Raw genomic sequence first — 22,183 nt, 5'->3', positions numbered from 1 at the left:
TGCTGACAAGTAGCGGCGAGTAGGGGTCACAGATTGAGTCAGGCTCACAGCCCTGCACCCAATGTTTCTCTTTCATGTGGATGGAACAAACTTTGGCTTATTACATTAGCAGAACCTATGGCGGCTGCGACAGATGAATCACCGTTTACTGTAAAGCTTTCAGATGCCCGGCAGGCACATGCCCAGTCGGGAGTGACAGGGCCTTCTGCGATCAGGCAGCTCAGCCTGATCTAAAAAGAGAGAGACATCTAAACAGAGAGAGACATACTTTTTGTGGTCCCGAGTTAGAGGAGGAAGGTCTGGCGCACAGGGTCCATAGCCTTCTTAGCTTCCTCCTCCCCAGATCCACATTTCCTACTGGACTTTTATTTTGATCCATAAAACAGTGGTAGGCATATTTCGAAGTCAATTACATAAGTCTGCACACATTTGTGTTGGCCCACTTCTAAACGAGAGGTTTGTGCTCGTGTCTGGTTTTGGTTTCGTATGGAATATTATTTTTTTTTTTTTTTGAGGGATCCACTCTTGCTTCTTGATTATCAGCCACTGAGAGCAATGCATCTGAGCCCGAGACCTTTTCTCCTTGTAAGTAGAAATGTCTTTGGTTCCTCTCTGCCTGCAGGTGATGGGTTTCTTTTCCTTTCAAGAGGTGGACCTGTGATACTCTGTTTGGTCTCCCAACAGTAGACAGAGCTTGGGGCATTTTTCGTCTTTGAGGATGAACTTGGTTGTGACGGACCGAAGAGATTCACAGGGCAGTGTGTTCCCTCTTGTGTGGGGGGGGGAGGGGGTGCTGAGCAGGGCAGGGCGTGGGGAGTCGTGAGTGGCTGGAGAGGTACCCACAGAGTGCCCCGTAGGGGCCTGGAACCCTTCTGGGAACCAGGTTTGTGCAAGCAGTCTCTGTGGCAGGGCCTGGGGCTCTGATGGAATTTGAAATCTGATTGAACAGATAAAATGATTCTGTGCATGTCTGTGTGCATATCTGTGGCATAGGGCCTCGGGTAAGTTAGGTAACCTCTCTGCTATAGTTTGCTCATCTGTAAAATGGGAATACTGACCCTTTCCTCCACTGAGTGGTGTTCAAGGATGTGATGGGGTGATTGAGGCACTCACCACAGGCCTGGTACAGAAAAAGTGGTAGTTACAATTACCGGAAGTGCTGTGAATCTTCCACTTGGAAAGCATGGATGATGGAGGGAGCCCTGTGGTGAGAAGAGAGGGGGTAACATGGTCCTTCTAGCTAATTAGTGGTCAACTCCCTGGTTTTTGACAGTAACTGAATCAATGTCTTAAATTGGCCTCTGTTCACTTGACTAGTTTCTGCCTCTCCACCTTGGATTTGCTGTGGGCCCATGTGGAACACCGCCTTTCCCTTCCTCCTGGGCCCGTCCTCTCCTCCGGGGCCGCTCCTGGGATTGGCTGGACTCTGCTTTTCTGGTCTGTGCAGAGGATGGCCACGAGCCCCCGGAGTTTGATTCCCATCCTCCCTCCTTGCCGTGGGCCCCTCAGGTGCCAGATGTCCCAGGGATCTTTGCGGCTTCCCTGGGGATGGGAGGTGGTGGAGGACATCTTTTTGGACCTCTCTGGAAAGTTGCCAAAGTTTATGGGGGTAGTTGTGACTGACTGTTGGAAATCGGCACTTCGGGACTTTCGGGGTACCAGTTGCCCTGGCTGACCTACCTGCAGTGGAGGGCCATGGGAGAAAGGGGCCATCCTTTGCCTCCGCCTCCTCCCACATTGGCATCTCCCTGAGTCCCTCTCTCCGTCATCCTCAGCTTTTAGAGGTGGGGTTGTTTTCCTAGGGCAGAGCACCCTGGCTTCTTAAATTTTTCAGTCATATGGTGATACTGCTGTCTCTTCCAACCCTCTGTTTGCTGCCCTCCAGAGGACATGGCCCTGGGGTGGCGGGGGGGTTTGTGTCTTACCTGTGGCATGTACCCAAGATATACCCTCAGTAAGCTGGTGTTGAAATTACCGCCAACCCCCCCAGGCCCATGGGAAAGACGCAATTACAATCTGGTATTCTTCCTTCTTTCTGTGTGTCCATGTGCTGGGTCGTACCGATGCCATTTGAGTTGTACCGCGTTGAGCCACACGAATGCCTCTGCTCAGTTCTCCCTGGTGTAGCAGTGGTGCGGCACTTAGGCCGTGGCTGGCTGGGGTTGGCGGCCGTCCGTAACTGGGACCAGGGGTATTTTTCTCTGCACCGCAGATGTGGGTCCCTATGACCTTGGTTTCATGACAACTGGACCCAGTGGAGGAAGAAAACCTACTCACATCGAGTTGGGTAATATGTAACAATCAGGAGACCAGCTCAGTTCAGACTCCAAAGGCCGTGTTCCTTTTGCACCATCACATTGACTCCCGGAATACTAGAACTCTCTAATATTGGAATCCAATGCACCTGTTTCCCCTGGGTCCTGGGGGCCCTGCTTGGAGAACAGAAGAAGACTCCGAATCAGTGGTAGGCTCCAAAAGTGGCTTTCTCCATTCCCCACTGCACTATAGAGGGTCTGACACAAGGGATGGGAAATCAGAAATGAGCCCAGAGAAGCCGGCTTCTGTTCCCAGAGCCCTCAATTAACCACCCCACGTGTTCGGCGCTCCCTACTTCTGGTGTCAGCCACCCACTGGAGCTCCCCCCCAACCCCCATGTCCCTTCTGTCCCTGTTGTCAGTCTCTGGTTCCTTCATAGCAACATCAGGCCTGGTGCCGTATACAGCAACGCACATTCCTTTCCTAAGCCTTCAGTTTGGAAGAACTCTGTCATCCAGGACCCCCAGCACTGTAGCCTCCCAGAAGGGGTGGCTTCTTTTCTGGTTACGCATTAGCATTTGGGTGTCCACTTCTACCCAGCCAGTATCTCTTCCCTGCCTTCTCTGCAGACAGGTGCATGAGGAAAGCCAAGGTCCCTAGCTGGTGGTAGAAAAAAAAAATAAGACCTCGCTGTCAGGGCAGCTCTGGGGGTGGAATCTGGTTGCTGTGGGGCCTGTAGTTTCTCTGATCGTTTTAGGTTTTAATACGCTCTGATCTGTAATGGAAATCATAACACAAGCTGATTACTAAAATTTGACTATTGGTTTAATGAGAAACCTGTGAGAGGGACCCACTTCCTCTTGATTTTTGTTTTATTTTTAAAAATTCTGTACATTCTGTTTCATTTCTCTTCCTCTGGACTTTTCTTGTAGAAAAGTCACAAACAGCATACCATAAAAACCCAAGCCATTTAGAAAATAAAATCACCCCCTGGGGAATACACAACACTTTCCCTCCTTGGTGGAGTCCTTGCCACCATCTGGTTGAGTCTGTCCGTTTGTCTAACGGTAGAGCAGGTGGTAGTGGACATGGAAAAACTGAGGGCCATGGAGGCGAGGGTAATCCGTTGAAGTCTACACTGGAGAGAGACGAGGTCCAGGTCTGTACTGCTGAAGTTCCAGTGTTGGTGTTATTTGTGGAATGTTCTCCCTGTCACTATATGTCCTTAGCCCTTCCTCTTTATTTAGCTGATGGGCTCTTCCTAAATGCACGATAATACCTTAGTATATGGTATCAGCACTCTTTCAATGGATTCCTTCCCCATCCAGCCAGCCATCTGAAATATTTTTTCTTTTTTTTTTTAATGTTTATTTTTAAGAGAGAGAGTGCAAGCAGGGGAGGAGCAGAGAGAGGGGGAGGACACAGAATTCGAAGCAGGCTCCACGCTCCGAGCTGTCAGCACTGAGCCCGATGCAGGGCTCGAACTCATGGACCGTGACATGATGACCTGAGCTGAAGTGGGATGCTAACTGACTGAGCAACCCAGGCACCCCGATCAAATATTTCTTGATCTGCTCTGCACAAGGCAGTGTACCAGGCTCAGAAGGTTGGAGGGTTGAGGGAACCAGAATCACATTTCTGAGTAATCTTTTCTTTGGCGTTGGGGCACAGAACCCTAACACAACTGTAATACCAAGCGGAGCAATTAATGCTGTCAGAAACATATAAGCAAGATGGAGTCGTGGAAGGGAGAGGGGTTAATGTTTGTTGAGAGATGGCAAAGACGGCACTGGAGCGGAGTTTTGAAGGATGAATAGAATCTTGGTGCTGGGTGGACTGTGAAAAGGCACTTGCAGAAATAAGGACTAAGAGCATGCCACGGTCGTGGTTCCTTAATACCGCACCTCGCACACACACAAGTGCTCCTGTCCTGGTTGAGTTTAAGGGCCCTTGCCCGGTAATGATTTAGTAAAATGCTTGGAGCTGCTTCACTCTGGGGTTAGCATTGGAGGTTGGCATCAGGAGAGAGCTAGTGTTTGTTGAGTACCTTACTTAGATTTATCCTGTCCACGCACATCAGCGAATCAAAGGCACACAGCCTGCAGGCGGTGGAGCTGGGGTTTGAACACGGAATTCTGTGACTCCTGGTCCCCTGATCTTTCCATTGTACTGCCTTATCGCCTTCTGCCGGGAAGTTGCTGACACCAAGCAGTCATTCCCCAGCAGTAGGGGTTCCGGTTGCAAAGTGGAGTTGGCTTCCAATGGGCAGGAATGCTGTAAAAATATTTTGCCATCTCAACTCACCTCATTCAGATTTTGTGTGATTGGTGGAAGGACTGGTCTCATCCTGGCCCAGCTTTCTGGAAGCCCCTTCATGGTGCTGTTTGGTTGCTTTCTCGGACTCTTGCTGTACATTATTACTTTCTGATGAGCAAGTATCTTCTGACCGGTGAGCTGCCCAAACTGGCAAGTCCCATTCCGTGCTTGAATGGGTCGTTTCTGCATTTCCGCCTGAGACCAGCTTTCGAGCCGGCGGAATTCGCTTGGTGATCTTTCTGTTTGCTGGGGCAAGGTTTTTTTGTTATTGGACAAATGAATGCCATGTCATGAAATCTGAAAGGATTGCCGGTGAGAGTGAGTGGGACAAGGAGCAGTGGCTGTGTGGAAGGTGGCACTTCCTGAGGCAAAGGCTGGAGGTTGGCGCTGGGAATTCTGGACCCCTTTTTCCCAAGAGATGTCTTGAGACACGAGGGGTGTCAGGGAGGTGAACGTCAAACAGGGGAGGTGGGTGTTTGAATCTTACTAGGTGTTTGGCAATAATGAAACGATATTGTGATTCTAGAGCAGAGCTCGGGGGTGCTTCTCTCCTGCCATTTTGACCCTCTAAGAAGGGGCTTGTGGAGCAAATACTGGCTGAGGAAGGTGCCTAAGGCTGTCGGTTTTGTCAGGTAAATGGGCACAGTCTCCCCAAGGTCCTGTCCTGTGACACAGCTGACACTCTCCTCTGATGACTCGCTCTCATCACTTTCCCCTTTGGTTACAGTGCAATTTTAGTTTTGCAGGATTCTTTCAGGGCTGCAGATCAGTTAATCTTAGAATATGCTTCTCTGAGAGCATCTTGCCTTTTATCTCTGTTCTCTATATTAGGGTCTGGGATTCTGCTGCTAAAAAAAGTTTGAAAACCAGATGCCTAGAGCGTATCTGCAGTGCTCGCTGTCTGCAGGGACGAGGGGGTTTGGGAGTGAGGGCCACACCTCCTGCCACACAGTGTGTGTGTTGGGGGAGGGGACCCAGGTGCCTGTCCTGCTGCTCTTACTCTGCTTCTTGATTCTGGGTCCTTCTAGTTTTGGGGGGACTCATATCTCCTCCTTTTACCCCAGGCCGCTGAGGAGAACAACTTGTGAATTTCACAGTGGAAACTAATGAATAAATCCCAAGTTATCTATATTCTCTGTACTATATCCGGTCTCCAAGTTATATTTACTCTCTCCTCCATACACTCCCTCCAGGTTGTATCCACTCCCATTTCATAGACGAGGAAGCTCAGAGAGGTCAAGTAACTTGCTTGAGGTCACACAGCTTTTAAATGAAAAGGCCTAGATTTGAATCCAGATCTGATTCTAGAGTTCATGGTTTTCACTACTGTATGCATCAGCCATGCTTTTACTTACAATCAAAAATATTTATTATTCTCTGTCATTTCCCCCTCTTGGGGATGTGGGCTGGGTAAATTTAGCACTGTGTAAAATAGCGTAATACGTATATTTCACTTTTACTCTCCTTGAAAGTACTGTCTTTGGAGGGTGGGGCATTGTGGGCTGTGAGGATGGCCTTGTGTAGGGGAAGGGGGTCAGGCTCATAGAGTCCTCGGGTTCGGTTCGGTAGATTCCGTGTGAGGGGAGAGGTCTAAGAGGCTTGCCTCCCAGATCCTTAAGCTAAATAGTTAAGTCATTTGTCTGAGAGCTTCAGAGCTTTGAGGCCATTGGTGGCACTGTGTCCTCTCAACTTCTTGCCTTTGACTCTTTCTGGTCACCTACTGGATTTCTGATGGAGTCTGTAAAGCATGACTCAGCAGGTGAGGAGTCAGTGACAACTGGCTTGGAGGAGCCCAGATGTGAAGGAGACAGGGCCTGAGGAGGACTGGAATTGCTTGTGTGTGTGTGTGTGTGTGTGTGTGTGTGTGTGTGAGTGAGAGAGAGAGAGAGACCATTGATCAGATTTGATTGCCCATCCGTTGATTGCAGAGGTTGGAGTCCTTGGTTGGCTAGACAGTGCTGCCAATCCATGGGGCTCAGTGAGCTCACAGTAGCTTAATGTTGTCTGCAATATGGAGCTGTGATTTTTACTTTATGAAGACTGTGCCTCCCCTTGAGCTGGGAAGATTTTTATCCCCCTTTCCCACGTACCTCATTCCTCTGCTTGAGGGAATGTGCATAGACCCACAGATAAGGGCTTAGACACACTCATGAAACACTAAGAGGAAACTTTGAGAAGATATTTATAGATTGGGTTGCTAGAAGAAAACTCCAGCTAGCCTGTGGGCCCCCAGAGCCTCCCAGATTCATCCAGAAACCCAGAGAGAGTTTTTCATTTGCTAGTAATAGAAAGTCCCCTTTCTCTGACCAGATCCCATTTAGAAAGTCAGGTGTGGGGAGAGGGATCAGGGACTCGGAGTTTGTTGAGTCCCCATGGGCAAAATCCCTTCCAGTGTTGCCTGGACAGGACCAGAGGGCCCCGGAGAGCCCGCCTTGCTAAAGCCTTGCTGTTACCAAACATTCAGTGAGAAAGTGAATACTCCAAAGCCGGAGCTTAAGAACTATGGCAGCCCCAGGTATGGCCGACTCGGTTAGCCCCCATCACCCCCATCTTTGGTTGTTTGTCATTCCTTCTGGGTGTGGGGAGGTGGAGGGGGGCGTCCACGCCTTACCCAGCAGGCTGCTGTCTACACCTCTGGGTCTAGGAACCCTAGAGCGGTGCATCGAGGTGAGACTTCGAGAACCCTTCCGTCCGCCACCCGAGACTGTAGACGGGTGACAGACCCAGAGAGGGGAAGTCAGCTGCCACAAGGTCACACAGCATCATTCAGGCAGAGCTGGTCATAGAACACTCCCTTTGCAAAGGGTCATCCGAGGCACAGCCCCAGAAGCTCCCCGGGACGCCAGCCCTGAGTGCCCTGCCCCGTTTTTCTTAGAACAAGTGCTGGTGTTCCAGATGAGGCCTTTATGACTTCATTTCAGATAATGCAGTTGGGTACAGTTTGCCTGGTGGTTGCCTAAATTTAAACGAAGTGGGCTGGGGTGGGTGGTAGTGAAGAAGATTGGCTTGGTGCTTTCATTAAAGCACAATGTGTTGGGGGAAGGTTCGATTTTTATTTTTACTTCCCTGAATGAGAGATGAGCACAGAGCTGAGGGGTTTTTTTTCCCTGTTCCCTTTCTTTCTTTCTTTTTTAAATTATTAAATATCCGTATATTCTCAATTCAGGACTGGTGGTGCATTTCACTTCCAGCCTGGATATATGCCAAGGTAGGTTGAACTGGAGTACTGCTGTTTTGGATTTCATGATGGTCAAGTGCAAGCCTCTTAAGCATGGATAGACCAGTTTTGGTTAGGTGTGGGTTTCATTCCTGATTCTGGGCACTTGCTGGCTACGTGCCCCTGGATAGAATTCCCGAACTTCCCTTTCCTCAGGTTAAAAGGTTGGCATCAATACCCACATTTTAGAATTGCCATACATCTGAATTCACACGTGTGACTTCAGCAGCACATGGGGAGCACTCCTGAATTGTTAGTGGCTGTCTGTCCCCCTCTGTGCCTTCTAGGTTGGGAGTAGATCAGGGAATGAGACTAAGAGGATGGTCTCTTGAAGGAGGAGGCAAAGGGGTGGTATGGAGGTGAGGCACGTGCTGCTGAGTGTGTGTGTGTGTGTGTGTGTGTGTGTGTGTGTGTGTGTGTGTAGGGGAGTTGGAGCTTGGGGGGTACTTTTCTCCTTGGGGCTAATGAGGAAAGTATTAGAGGCCTGAACAGAACACCTGGACCTTTGTTCCAAAGGAATCCCTTCCTGGGGTTTGTTTCACTGATTCTTGGCCTTTCTTTTTCTCAGCCTTTTAAAATCCACATTAAAATGTATGGTCCACTTAACTATGTCTCTAGGTATAAAAGTGATGTGTTATAGAAAAGTTGGAACACACAGAAAATCCCAGAGAAGAAAATAAAAATCATCCATAATCTCCCCTTGCTAGAAAAAACCAGGGTGGGGATTTGAAATCTGTGTCTCTAGTCTTTTTTCTCTGCTTCTGTCCATAGGGTGCATTTGCCTGTTTGTTCATTTTTACAAAACGAATCACATTGTACATGTTGTTATGTAACGCACTCTTCGAACAGTATTCTGTGAGCATTTCCTCGTTGTAGACTGTTCTTCTAAAACAAGACTTTGGGTGATGGCATGGCATTCGTGATGCGGATCCTCCATATCTTCCCTAAGCAGCCCCCCGATTGTTCAGCATGTAAGTTGCTTTCCGTTTCCTTGTGTCCCTTCACCTTAAGCTGCAGTGAATTTGGGAGTGCAGATTTTAATAACTGGATCACTCTTTTGGGAAAGCAGTGCTCTGGTAAATCATGCTGAACAAATGGTTTCATTAGTTTCAAATTTTGTTTTGATACCATACATGCTCCACAGACCTTGTGGGCTCCACTGGGGAAGCGCCATCTAGGTAAGCGCCGACCCTCTCCCACATTTCTGTCCTGTTCTCCACATACTGCTCACTGTTCAACTACTTCCCCTCTGGGAAACACTAGTTATCAGGGGCAGTGGGTGCCAGGAGAGGTCACAGCCACCCCACAAGATCTTGGTTCAAGCCGTGACAATGTCGTTCACTGGCAGAATGACCCTGAAAAATTTTGGGGGCGTTTCTGACACATTGTTTTATTATCTGCAGAATGAGGGCAGTATCCTCCTCTGACCAGACGGTGAGGGTAAGGTGCAGGCCGTGGCTGTACCTGATGTGTTTTTCTGACTTGGAGTACATAGAGAGGTTAGTTGTTGGCATTGACCTTGAGGAATAATTGTAGGACCTAGTCCGGTGGTGTCCTGGAGCTGGCTCACACCAGCTCCTGAGAGTTGACTGTGGACACCTCTTCCTAACTGTGTGTCCTCTGGGCCTCACTCTGGTAGCTTGAGGTTGGCCGTAGTGAGAATATTTACACCACAGAAGTAGACCAATGCTACAGTCAGGGCTTTCTTTTTCCTTTTTCCAGAAGTGATTATGAAACTCCCATTTGACATTTGACACACATTGGTTTGGTTAGAGTTTATAGTTTTTTCATATGTTAATGTCTCATTTTCGCCAGCTGGATTAAGAGCAGGCATTAGATACCTTAAGATTTTTAACAATGGGGCCCTATGAGGCAGCACTTATACAAATGAGCTCATGATTTGAAACTGCATGAAAAAAATTCATGCTAAGACAAATCTCTGAGGGGTTCCTCGTAGCTGTGCAGGCCCCTGGCTTTGTCTTCTCTTAATGATCCTTTATGATGGGTCTGACATACACAGAATTTTAGTTATTTAGCCTTAAAACTGCCCAGGGTATAATTAAGAGGCTTTATTTCGCCGTGTTTCCTTCAGTGACTGAAATAATAATGGCTAACAAGTCGTAGCTCACATTTATTGATTGCTTGCCCTGTGCCAGTACATCCTCAGTGCTTTTACAATCATCTCCTTGTTTAATCCTCACTCCAGTCACATGAAGAACACATTAGTATTATCCTTGCTTTAGAAATGAGGAAAATGTGACATTGAGAGATGTTCACTACCTTGGTCATGACTGAGGAAGACCCGGTCTGACTGCTCATTCATTCATTCATTCATTCAGCGGACTCTGCCCCCTGCCGTGTGGAGTGAGGCTCTGGCTGCTGGGTGAACAAAACCAGCCTTGCCCTCATGGAACGTTCCTTCCAGTGAAGCAGGACAGATAAAAAAATAAATATGTAAACATATACTACAAAGTCAGGTGTTGCAGACGGCTGCCAGATCATCAGGGAAGGGAGACGGAGGCTGATGGGGCAGGGCTGAGGTTTGGCCGTTTAGATCACAATCCCGGATGTCTGTCTCACCTCCTTGAAACACAGCCAAGCACCTTGAGCACTGTAGCCCCTTGTCACAAATTTATTGGTCGGGTGAATGGAACCTTACAGCACGGGATGGTACAGGAAGGCACAGGGAGAGCTTACGGTAAGCTCAGATCAGGTGCAAATGCACACGGAACTCTGGTGCACTGATCTCTGTTCTGAGGGTTTCCAGGTGTTTGGGGCAGGGAGGCGCAGCAGAAGACTGAGCAGGGAAGGGAGGAGGAGGAGAATGGGCTCGGTGGTAGTCAGCGGGGTGGGAGGGCCCACGGGGCTAGCAGTTTTTTTGGAGGTCAGTGTTCTCATGGTCCACGGGGGTGGGGGAGGGACAAAGTGGAGAACCAGATGACTCCCCCAAAGCCACCTAATAAGACAAGTTCACCAAAGGGTAGAGCCCAGCTTTCCTTTCCCGGTCTTGGGCCTTATGCAGCACCATCCTTCTCCCAGGTTTTGTTTTATTTTTTAATTCCTGGCTGGGGAATAATGGCAGATGGATGTAGTAAGTAAGTTTAGGGACCCATTTGAAGGACAACCCTGAACTCCAGGCATTCGGGAATGAGAGTGGGTTATGAAGACCCCACAAAACATCCTTCTAGGAGATGGGACCCTCTGGTGTGTAACAGACAAAGTGTTTCAGTGTCACCCTCCCTGCCCCTCATGTGTTGTGGACCAGCCAGTGTCCACCGTGGCTGAGCCAACATTAATTGAGCATGTCTTCCATGTCCGGCTGATAAGGCATTGGAAAACCCTGCCCCGGGAGACCAAGAACTGGGGTCCAGTACCTGCTGTGCTATTAATAAATTGGCTGTGTGATACAGGCCCGTCGTTGGTTTCCTCCTCTGTACTGGGAGGGGCTGGTCGAATGGTCTTGATGTCTCTTTTTGCTCTGACCTTTAAGCCGGAGGTTAGACAGGGTCCCACTCGCAAAGCATTTTGGTCTTTCCGTCCCTTTCCCAAGTGCTGTGTGCTGCACGCTGCCCCGAGAGCAGGCTTTGGGGAAGGGTTCAGGGGCTGGAGTGTGTCTCCTCCAGGGTATTTCTTGGACTGTGGGTACTGAGTATTTTCTGCCTCGGTTCCCAGTTCTGAGCCGCCTGGTACTCGCTGGTGGTTAGGTGGCCATTGCCCACACAGGACCTTCCCCCCAAAGTCAAGTTTGCCCATAAATGTTTTTCCCAGCACGCCCACCATTGACGGAAGGGGGGTGAGATTCGGGGTGTACTTTCCTCATGGTCAGGCGGTGGTGATTTCACGTCTCAGCCCAGTACAGTCCTCATCCTGGTCGCTGCGACGGCCTCCCACTGAAACCGTGCAGTGACACCAGAGTGAACACACATGCTTCAGAACTCAAAAGTGATGAGGTGAGGAGGCAACAGGAAGTGGGGAAGTGAGCAGAACAAAGCCTGCCATGTGTACTCAGAACACTGTTGACCTTTTTTCCTCTCTGCCTCTCTCTTTAAAATCATACAATTCTGCTAGATGGTGGGAATCAACGTTCTTGTTTGTTTTAAAAGGTTCAGTCTCTGAAGAGACCCACGGAGAGATTGTGTGTAGAGGGTGTAAAACAAGTTTAGGGAAGAAGCAAAGCGCCCTCCTCCCTGGCTTGGCAAAAGTTATGCAAATTCATGTCAGTCAGTGTCATGGAGGCTGTTTGATCCTCTCCCTCCACTCCTTTACTGAGGGCTGGGGAAAGTTACTTAAATCGCTCCTCTTTTAGACCTCCCTTTGGAGGACTCAATTTAGCCCTTCTTGTATTTGCTTCAAGACGGTGGGGAAAGTGGAATTCTGCCCCCACAGGGTTTCTTTCTCTGCTTCTACCTCAGTTTCTCATCTCCTACTCAGGAGAGTGTGTGAATTTTAACCATTGGTTTCCGGTACGGTGAGGGCCCACGGGTGTTGACTCTAACAAGACCCCCTGACAAATCACAGCCTGGCCAGATGGAGAGAGGGATTGTTAGTTTCGACAAACAGCTTTTCATTTGAGGAGCAGATAATGGTCCGATGGGTGAAGCTGTGATAGGTGTCCGCTCTGTGGATGTTGGAGCTCAGTTAGCCCAGGTTGGATTAGCGGTGTTGGGGCTTTGAGGTTGGGGATTTGAACCAGCAATAGCGGTGTGAGCGATTAGAGTCGTGCGTGTGCCCTTCCCCCAGGCTCATCAAATTGGGAGGGAAGATCTAGGCGCTCAGTTTTTGGTGGCTGGATAATATTAATAATGTCATAACGAACACAGAAATGGTAAGCCAGTGCTTGTTGGACCTATTCTTGGGGTCCAAAGCCCTGGTGCCGGGTCATAGATATGATCTTATTTGATGCCGAAGGAATTCCATTGTATCTGTATGATCCGCACAATGGGCCATTGGAAGCCTGGAGTGATAAACTCAGCGACCTGACATAATGGAGCAGGCACCTTGTCCCTTGGTTCACTTGTGTCCCAACTCATGTCTCCTGTGCTGCCTTCTGTGTTCGTTGGCATCGGTTTCTGAGACCCCTGGGTAGGGCGTGGGGTCGGTGGCTTGGCAGTAGAATGGGCACGTCCCAACCCTGATCCCATTGGCTTTGCCAGTGGATGGGCATCCTTGCCATTGGTGCCTTGGTGGCATACGTCACCACCTGCGCAGTCTTGCAGATTTATGTCAGCTGTATTACCCTGGAAACATACCAGGCACAGCCAATTCAAAGAAAAGTTAAGGTGTTCTTCTTCGCCTTCTTCTCTACCTCTCTCCCCAGTTCTATTTTATGTCTGTGGCATTTTGGCTTTGCCATAACCACAGTGTATGTAAGGCCGGCTCTGATAGTTGAGTCCTGATGGAGAGGTCATACTCAGAGCCCCTTTTCACTAGTGAGACTTGAATATGTGACTTGGGCACCTTCCTGCCTTCTTGTAGCTTCGTTTCTGTTTTGTTTGTTTTAAATCTTGTTGGAGTAGAGGTCTGGGGAGCAGAAGCAGATTGGACGGCACCCTAATTTAGCAAACCTGTAGTCAGGCCCTGCCCCCCCCTTTTTAAAATTGAATGAATAGGGCATGGGACTGAAACAGTTTTTAAAAACCCCACACAGGTTCTCCTCCAGTGGAAATTTGGCATTTATGGGCTAATTTGGGGAGTTCTGAACAACTTGCTCCTGGAGTCCCCACCTTCTGAAGAGCCCAAGCCTTTGGTGTCGCTTACCCTGGTGACTCCACCACGCTGTTTGGAGGCCACAGTGATAACATTCAAGTGGATGAAACGTGGGGAAGGAAGGTAGAGGTTTAAGGCAAATTTCATGACAGGCTGGTTTTCAGTTGTTTGTGAATCAGACACGAAGAGAGGTTGGTTTGCATGCCTGGGAGCTGACCCTTTGACAGTGGCCCGTGGCCGTGGTGCAGTCCTGGCGTGAGGCCACCCAGCCCCGGGCCTGAGGGCTCAGCTCACCTTTCTCGTTTTTTTGGTCACTGCGGGTTGGGCACCCTCTAACTGCCGGACGGACAAGTGTAAATACAGGAGAAGTCATTCAAAACCTCCTGTCCGGCTTCATTTAAAATTTTCCATCCTGTTCCAGGACTACCCTAATAGTCAACTTTTTTTTTTTTAACTTCATAGTGAAATCAAAGCTGAATCTTTTAACAACATTTATCTGAGTTCAGCCCAGGTTCTCTTGACTCCCAGTAGGGTTTTAATGCCTGAGAGCTAGACAGCTCCCTGGGGGGAATCTCGCAGGTTAAATGTAGTCTCTTGCTCTGTTGACTGTAAAATTCTTGCGGGAAATCTGGCCTGGAACATGAACATATATGAACTTGGCCCTGCCCCCCGCTTTTTTAAATTAGAAAGTGGTTTTCTCTATCTTTGATTATTTGTGTAAGTTCTGTTAGGAGTTCACTGTTCAGCACTGGGGGACGGATTACCTCCCCAGTTTGCACGTGAACAGGGAGAGTAAATTCGAACAGTTTAAAATTAATAGTGTCTGTGGCTTAGAAACCCACCTTGTCATTAACCACCAGTGAATGCCAACCTGAAACATGCACTTGTGCCAGAGTAAACCGCAAGGTTGTGGAAAAACATAAAGGAAATGGGGGGGGAGTTGGTAGTAAAAGGTGAAAGCTGGTGGGTGGGGGATATGTGTGCGTGTGTGGTGGGGTGTGGGGGGGGCTGGCAGGATGGATGAAAGAGACAGGAAAAGACGATCTGGTGAGGTGCTCCAGGCCCTTAGCCAGACTGAGCCGTCCCTGGTGAGAGAAGGTGAGCAGTGTGCATACTCAGTGATGATGTTCTCACCTCTTCGTTTGTTTAGATTTGTATTTTGAAACTTCAGAGAAGAGGCAGCATTAAGGGAAACAGATTAAATTTATTGGAGTGGAGTGGATTCATCTCCATCAGCCCAGCTTGGTCAAGTTAGACTTAATTCATCTAGGATAGTTTTCCTCTGATGGACTATTGACAGTATCTGGGGACATTTTTGGTTGTCACTGCTGTTGCAGGGTGGGAGTGGGGGATGGGAGATCAAGAACCCTTATCTCGAGGCTTGGTGGTTGCCCCTTCATCCTTACACAGCAGTGTCTTGGCACTGGGCTGTGGGGAGTATGTGTTCCTACCGGAGAGGAAGCGCCAGGTCCAGAAAGCTCATTATCGCTCCGAAGACCCGAAAAGGCCCTGGGAAATGGCACCCTGGCCCAGCTGTACTACCTTTGCAGCCTAGCATCCTTCTTTTATCTTTCTAACAGTTTCCCGTCTTGTTGCTCCATGGCCCTGGCCCCCAACATTAATTCTCTAGTGCATTTTACCCCCACCCCTTACAAAATGCCATAATTTGAATTGTTTTGCTTTCCTATCTATACCACCCATCTTAAGGCTGTGTTGGACAAGTCCTTGGTCCTCTTTCGGGACTCTGCCTTTCTCTACCCCCAAATTAGTTAATGAATCTTCAAATCACTGTTTTGCATAGGATGTGTCCTGTGTGCCATCCCTCCCCCCCTGCCCCGTATAGAGAATTAAAAATATGAACTATTTAATAAACTATAGGCCTACTGTCAGTCAACTGTAAAGCACATGCCTCTTTCAGGCCACTTTTTGACAAGTTTCAGGTAAGAATGATAGCATATTAAATTATTAGGCAGTTTTATGGCTGTGCAGGGCAGATTTATCCTTTGATGAATAAATATTGCTGTAGCCCAATTTAGAACTTGACAAATGCTGATTTACAGCTTAAAATATATATAAGGGTTTTTTTATGATGAAGTGGCAGTGGTAGTGGGGAAGGTTTAAAAGTGACGCTGTGGCACCTTTGAGTAATGTGCCATTAAAACAATGCCACAGGGAGAGCCGCAGGGAGGATTTGGGGTGGCTGTTGGGGGTTTCTGCCACTCCCAGTGCGTATTGGGGTCCAGGTCACTTTGTGATACACAGTCCCAACTGATCATGCTTTGAGGCGCTATTAAAAGTGTGGGTACCCCTTGGGTCCCTCACGATTGGTCATGCAATGCACCTTCTAAACTTACCTACATGTGGGACTTGCAGGGTGGTGGTGGCTCTGGTGTTAAGGACTGTCCATTTTTCAGATATGGAAGGTAGTTTTTAATAATTTCTTTAATGTTTTTATTTATTTTTGAGAGAGAGAAAAAGAGAGAGAAAGAATACTAACAGGGGAGAGGCAGAGAGCAGGAGAGAGAGAATCCTAAGCAGTTTCCACACTGTCATTGCAGAGCCCCCAATGCGGGGCTTGAACCCATGAACTGTGAGATCATGACCTGAGCTGAAATTGAGTAGGACGCTAAACCAACTGAGCCACTCAGGTGCCTCTTGAAGGTAGTTTTGAGGAGGAATGCTTTCAAAACCGAACTGAGCGGGGAAGCTGGTGAGTTTCTTGTGTGTTTTGGATGTGGTCACGATCACCCCACTTTTGGATCAGAGACACCTGGGACATTTGAACTGACAAGTATGGATACATTTTGGGAGGAGAGCATTTATAATTGAAGCGGACCTTTTATATCTGTTGCATGTGTACATACACACTGATGTAGAGCTAGACCAGTGACTTAGAGCCTTTTTCTATTTACTTGTTTGTTTATTTATTAATATGTGCACAAGGAATACAAGTTCAAAAATCCAGAGAGTCTAAGGTGGTGTATAATATTTCTTCTTTCCCTCCTGCCTCTAGCCTCCCAGTTTCCTTCTCTAGGGATAACCTCTGTACTAGCTTTTTGGTTCTCTTTCTCTAAGCTTATCTTTTTTCATAAATGTGTATATGAACACATAGTATTTTTCAACAACTGCTAGCATACTATTCATGTCGTTCTGTGCCTTAACTTTCCTAATGGCATGTGTGGAAAATTATTCCATATCATGACACAGAGAATGCCTTCATGGTGTGGTTTTTTTTTAATAACCACAAAGCATTCCATTTTATGGAATCATTTATTAAAACAATGCCCCGCAGTGGATATCAAGACTGTTTCTAGTTGTTTGTCATTTCAAATCATACTGCTTAGCATCCTTGTATACACACCCATTTTGCACATGTAGGAGAATGTGTGCAGAATAAATTCCTAGAAGTGGACTTGCTGGTAAAAGCTTGTATACGTCTGTGATATTGGTAGACATTGCAAGTATCCTTCCAAGGAGTTGGTAGTGATTTACACTAACACCCTCAATGAATGAGACGTCCTCGCCAACACAGTGAGTTATCAAAGTTTTTGATCTCTGCCAATCTGATAGATGAACGTTGGTATCTCATTTAGTTTTAATTTGCATTTCTTTCATGAGTACGGTTGAACATTTTTTGCAAGTTTAAGATCCATTTGTATTTCCTTTTCTTTCAGTTCATATGCATTGCCCATTTTTCTGTCAGGTGGTTGATCTCTGATAGTCTTTTAGATTCAGTATCTGTTTGACCCATTTCTGTACTTGACGGGGCTCACTTTGGGGGGCCGGGGCGGATGGTGCATGCATTCAGATGAGGCTTTGGGGAGTGGGATGGATCAACCACGCCATGATGAAATTAAGTCCATTGTCTTGGGTGTGGCTATTGCCACGTCCAAGGCTGCTGGAGTCTCTGAGTCTAGTGGTTTCTGGTGTGGTCCCCAGAGCGCACCTTCAGAGCTGGCAGCAAGTGGGACTCAGGCAGACAGCAAGTGCCTGCTGTGTTGAACGTGTGAGGATGGATTGGTTTTGGGGATGGACGTGAATGAGGCACGGGAAGCCAAGGTTGGGAGGAGGAGGAGCCGGGCAGAGGGACTGGGGAGCCTGAGTATTTGCATTTAGGGCAGATTCACAGGGAAGAGGCATGGACGTGCACGGTGTCTGAGAGGTCCGGAAAAATAGGATGCGCTTAGTTGTAAGTGGTATGTCGGTTACATTCTCGGTACGGTGCTCTACATGGTTTTAGTTTTCAACCTCCAGACACCTTTTCAGTTTGCTTTGTCTGAACATGAAGCAGTGATTCTGAACCAAGAGCGATTTTCGCACCAACTTCCTGCCCCTGTCTCAGGGCAGTGTCTGGAGACATTTTTGGTTGCAGTTGGGGACAGGGGGACAGGAGAATGCCACCAGGATCAAGTGGGTGGACGCTAAACTTCCTGCGCCGCCACAGCGAAGAATCTTCAGCCCCAACTGCCAATGGTGTCCTTACACGAAAGCTCTTGTAAAGCAGTGTACAGCAGTGGGCTGTAAAAATACAGCCGATCCACGGTTCCCTTAAGTTTTTGGACATTTTGGCCACTCTGCAGTGTCACATTTAGAGAACTTCACCTGAAAAGGTGTGGAGAATCTTGTCTGAAAATGTAACTAGCACACTGTTGAAAAATAAGCCAATCCTGTGTTTCCTGAGTGTTTGGATACCACGTGGGATTCAAGCAGGGGCTGACCTGTCACTGCCGTTGTCCTTTCTTAGTGTCATTGCTTTGCCTTCTGCATACCTGCACACATACAGGGCCGGGGGATATTTTTTAAACCCAAGACCTCTGAAAGGAGAGGAATCTCGATACCAGTATGATGGCGTTTTCAGGTACCCAGGCTCTCAGCACACCAGGTGGCACTGGGACTGTGCTGGGCTCTGTCTGAGCCCCCAGCACCCCGGTGTCCCCAGCCCTCAGCACACCTGTTGCCGGGTGGCCTTCAACCCCAGAGGTTCAGAGGATCCAGCAGAAATCCCCTAGGCTTTTCCTCTTTGTTTTCAGAGAGGGAGGTGGCTAAACGTGCATGCCGGGGAGGCCATCCACCCAGTTGAAATCTTTGTTCCTCACCTCTGCACCACTTGGGGCGGGCCTCAGTTGACTCTTCTGTAAAGAGGGAGCAGTATTAGCATGCCTGTGACCGGAGTTAGTGCATGGAAAGTACGCAGCAGTTAGCGATGGTTTTCGTTACTATTATTGCTGTTACTGGAACTGCCCTTGGACGCTCCTGGCCTCTTGCTCCTCCTCTGCAGGCCAGTGGAAACTCTTCCCTGCTTCTCTGAGTCCACAGGAACACGAGTGCCCTTCCCCCTGTGCCCTAGGTCCCCATCGCTGTGCACCCACCCCTGACCTCCTCCGTTGAGGGAGGCTGGGCCTGCCTCCTGAGATGGGTCTCCTCGTTTCCCGAAACCCCCAGTTGCAGTTCCCGTGGCCAGTCTCCTGTTTCCCAGCACAGCATCTGGTGTGACTACCTTAAACAAGCCCAAGCTGGAAGGTGGGAGGAGGGTGGTGTGTGGGCCGTGGGCCTCCCGCCCCCGAAGGACTCGGCTCCTGTCAGGCCCGGGCTTCTGAGCTCCCTGTTCTCTCTCCTCAAGGTGCATTGCAGCTTGGCCTCGGCCACCGTCCCCAGAGAGGGTTCTTTATAAAATGGGGTCAGTCTTTGGCCAGATCCTATAAACAGTCTCCTGAAATGTTGTTGGGGGAAGCCAAGTTCTCGGTTTTTTTTTCTTTCCATTGGCTTTGAAGGTTTGTATTCAGATCGTTTATATGGATTGTTTAATGGCTGGAGATCACAGGGGTTGGTGCCTGGCTGGGTGGTTTCCATCTAAGTGCCTCAACCAGCACCTTCTTTTAAGAATGCATAAAACATACAGAGGACTTCCGGGATGCAGTGGGGTAACAGAAGAAGTAAAGGGGCATGTAAACCCTGTCCCCAGAGGGCTTCCAGTCCAGTGGGGGTGGCTCAGCCCATGACATCAGGTGCTGCCAATCTCTTGGGGGAAATACCTCGCCAACCCTCATGGAGTCCTCAGTCTAATGGAGGAGGCATAGGGTGAATTCACAGTCTGATGGGTGAGACAGTTCACATTCTTGGGGAGCTCCCAGTCTGATGGCGGGGAGAGACCAACAAATCCTGCTTATCCAGGTTGGTGGAGGAGTCTTGCTTTCTGATCCAGTTTGATGATGCGTGACACAGACAGAGCGCTCAAAGAAATGGGAAGGAGGGAGCAGTTCTTAACCCCATAGCCGCCTTTCGTGGTCCGTGATAGAAGTGGGGAGAGAGAGGAGAGACCGTGGTAGCCCGGGCAGAGGCAGACTCAGCAGCACCCTTTGATTGGGCTGTAGCAGCCGCTTCTACCGGCCTCTGCCCGCCCAGCCCCACCCCGAAACATGTGGAGGCTGCGCTATCTTTAGTGGTCACCCTTTGTAATCTTTAGAGGCCGTTGCTGACGTGGCTGCTTCCTGGGCCGGACCTCTCTCCCTAGAGAGCTGTGCTTTTTGTGGGGTGAGAATTCGGCTCGGGGCAGAGGAGGCAGTGCGGAATGACTGAGGGCTTCCACAACTTGGCTGCAAGTCCCTAAGTCCCTAGCCCTCTCCTGATTCAGAGGGTGAGACATTGAGCCCCTGTTTTAAGATCAGAGATAAGAATATCCTAGAAGGGACATGAGACATCATCTAGTCTCATCTTCCCATTTCACAGAGGAGAATGTGAAAGGGGGGAAGTGCTCTTTTCACTGTTGCTTAGAGTTTGTGTTGAGCCAGTGGCCTAGCTCCTGAATCCAGTCCCTAGCGAAGAGGACTGGCAACAACAATAATTAGGGAGGTCCTGGGAAAGCCTGTGCCAGGTTAGTTATTCTTCCTGCTCAGAGCCTGCATATTCCCATCCCACTTGGAGTAAAACCAAAGGTGTTTCTGTGGTTTCAGGACTGGCGAGGTCTGGCTCCCACCCCCTGCCTCTCTGTCTGTCACTCTACTTCTCATTCATGCCACACAGGACTTCTTATTGTTCCTTGACCCTACCAAGATATTTCCACCTCAGGGCCTTTGCACTTGCTGATCCTTTCATTTGGAATATTTTCCAATGAGTACGGCTCACTCCTCCACTTTAGAGAGCCCTAACCTGACCGTCCTAGATAAAATCCCTTCCTTTGCTGCGACTCTCTCTCCCTCTTCTCCTGCTTTACTTTCCTCCAGAGCATTTGTCACCATCCTAAATGGTATATATTCCTTTATTTTTTTTTAATTTTTTAAAGTTTATTTTGAGAGACAGAACAAGCGGGGGAGGGGCAGAGAGAATCCCAAGCAGTCTCCGCACTTTCAGCATGGTGCCCCCTGTGGGGCTCGAGCCCGCGAGTTGTGAGATCATGACCTGACCCGAGCGGAAACCAAGAGTTGGATACTGATTTAGCCATCCAGGAGCCCCATGTTCATATATTTCTTAACTCTTTTTGTTTCCTCCCTTTAGAATGTAAATAGTGTGGGGCCCCTGGCTGGCGCAGTGGTAGAGCATCTTGATATCAGGGTTGACTCTTGAGCTCAGGGTTGTGAGTTCGAGCCCTACATTAAGTGTGGGGCCTACTTAAAAAGAAAAAAGTGTAGGGGCGCCTGGGTGGCTCAGTCGGTTGGGGCTCCGACTTCGGCTCAGGTCAGATCTCACGTTCCTGGGTTCAAGCCCCGCATCGGGCTCTGTGCTGACAGCCGGCTCAGAGGCTGGAGCTTGCTTCAGATTCTGTGTCTCCTTCTCTCTGTGCTTCTACCCCTCTCATGCTCTGTATCAAAAATAAATAAAAAAAAGAAAAAAAAAAAAGAAAAAAGTGTAAATAGTGAAACATGGTCTGATTTCTTCAGTGCTATATGCCCAGCAACCAGAACATGTGTGACACATAGTTAGTGCTTAATATCTATTAGTTCAGAGAAGGAAAGGAGGGAAGGAGGGAGTATAGAAAACAAATTGAAATCACTCAGTGTTAAGGATGGTTTGATTTAGTTAAGCCCCCCACCTCCCCCTGCCCAAAAAAAGACAAAACTTGATGGGTGGCAGAGATCCCATCACTTGCTGGTGGCCATCTGCACCTATGTCTTAGGTGTGGTGGGCTGGCAGTATTTCCCAGAGTGCCCCCCTCATTTCATCCACCTTGCGTTACCCTGTACCTGCTAACTAGAAAAAACTGGGTTCAGCTTCACCCTTCCCAGACACAAATGGGCTTATAAATCCCTTGGACATGGAAAGACTGAACCCTGCACCGGGGCTCTTCCCACTTTTTGCTAGATGATGGAACAGAGATTGTACTGATGGAAGGAAGCCATCTTCTCCCTTGGGGTTTATAAGGTTACACGTATCTGCACAGCAAGACTCCCTTACCCCAAAGGCAAAGACAAGTACCCAAAGATTTGTGTTGAGGACCCCAGGGGCCGATTGGGGGTGGGGGGCATACACCCAGTATATGAATTTTATTTGAACTCATTAAGTTGGGAGGTTGGAAGGGGAAGCTGAAAGCTCCCGGGGTCTGGTCCTGCCTCTCTTTGTGGGTGGCCTTGGCTGGTTACTTCCCCTCACACAGCTTAGCTTCCTCATCTATAAAATAAAAGGGTTGGATTGAACCTGCGGGTCAGGGCTCCTGGGGATCCATCTGGATGGGGTGTTCCTAAAGCCCCCTCCATT

At 48.7% G+C, this 22,183-nt stretch overlaps 1 protein-coding gene across 16 annotated transcripts in view; it reads left to right on the top strand.

Moving 5' to 3' along the window:
- TRERF1 (transcriptional regulating factor 1) overlaps window positions 1–22,183 on the top strand; it is a 207,331-nt gene that overhangs the window by 45,612 nt on the left and 139,536 nt on the right. The window contains exon 1 of one of the 16 annotated variants that reach the window (XM_029943416.1): window positions 567–585. The exons of 13 other annotated variants lie outside the window; for them this stretch is intronic. The gene's annotated coding sequence lies outside the window, so the exon portion shown is untranslated. Of the gene's footprint in view, window positions 1–566; window positions 586–10,468; window positions 10,488–19,647; window positions 19,667–22,183 lie in introns of those variants that run through there. 2 more of the 16 variants (XM_029943415.1, XM_029943417.1) reach the window with 2 other exon arrangements.

Source organism: Suricata suricatta, chromosome 7, assembly GCF_006229205.1.
Source record: "Suricata suricatta isolate VVHF042 chromosome 7, meerkat_22Aug2017_6uvM2_HiC, whole genome shotgun sequence".
Lineage (NCBI taxonomy): Eukaryota > Metazoa > Chordata > Mammalia > Carnivora > Herpestidae > Suricata > Suricata suricatta.
This window is presented reverse-complemented; position numbering and strand designations above follow the sequence as displayed.